Below are 1,168 nucleotides of genomic sequence, written 5' to 3' on the forward strand. Positions count from 1 at the left end.
TTGTTCAGGTCAATAACGCAAAAAACCTCTTTGAGAGAAATGTTTTACTGTACTGAGGTGTGGGCGTATCGATCATTACCCGGAAAACTCTATTTTCAATAACAATTTATCGTCCTTCACGTATCGAAGACCAAAGAACTCCTCGATTCGAGCGAACCTTTCATAGCCATACCCCGCGCGGCAAATGGACTCACGTGGCTGTTGGAAGGCCAACAAGTTAGGCTTTGGTTGTATGATCCGACTGATGTCGCTACGGTCTCTTGAACCACTCCGATCTTGAACGCTGACAGTGACTGTCCCAGAATAAGGCCAATCTAGGAGATCATCAAAGGTGCTTTCCATCATATGAATGAAAATTGCCACATGGGTTCCCCTCCCACTGCCGACACCATTGGGATATATCCTGATGCCCACCAACCTTTCAAAACGATAAATGTACACCGCATCACTAAGGATGGGTGTTTCATATCGGCGGTGTTGAGAAATCTCTTCGATTTCCATGATAAAAAATGTATCATCTGCCTTTTTCCTTTTTAGAGCCGCTGTCTGAGGATTTGACCTGCAAGTAATTTTCCAAGAATTAGCAAAAAATAAATTTAAAAAAACAGATTAATGCGGGAGATTATCATCACACTTTGACGTCTTGTGGGATCTATTCACCAAGCCTTGGTTGTTGAGAGTGATGCCTTTTGCACAAATCATACAAGAGTCGTTCCCGAGGACGGTTCCATGAAAACGCGTCAAGACCAGTCTTTGGTTGTTGAAAATTAAAGATAGACAGCGCCAGAAAATAACTGTCTAATGGGTGAGAGCTATCAAGACTACCTGAGTTATCGATAAGATAGAGCGGTTTTCAATAGACCTTTTCGGCTTGTACATTTTGTTTTCCCAATACAGATCATGTGATAATACTCAGGAGGCTTGGTCCCTGGTTTTGTTCATTAAAAAGAGTGCATGCAGGCATATTCATGCTTGCATTTGTTCACCACCACATACATAGAAAGTTACAGTGAATAATAGACTAGACTAATAGAATAATAGAAGAAGAAGAAGAAGAAGAAGAAGAAGAAGAAGAAGAAGAAGAAGAAGAAGACCTCAGGAAACCCCAGGGCTTATACTGAGAGGTCCCCTCGGAGATGTGTTAGGAGTGCAAGACTAGTAAAGACAT

The sequence above is a fragment of the Montipora foliosa genome, chromosome 7 (assembly GCF_036669935.1).
Source record: "Montipora foliosa isolate CH-2021 chromosome 7, ASM3666993v2, whole genome shotgun sequence".
Taxonomy (NCBI): Eukaryota; Metazoa; Cnidaria; class Anthozoa; order Scleractinia; family Acroporidae; genus Montipora; species Montipora foliosa.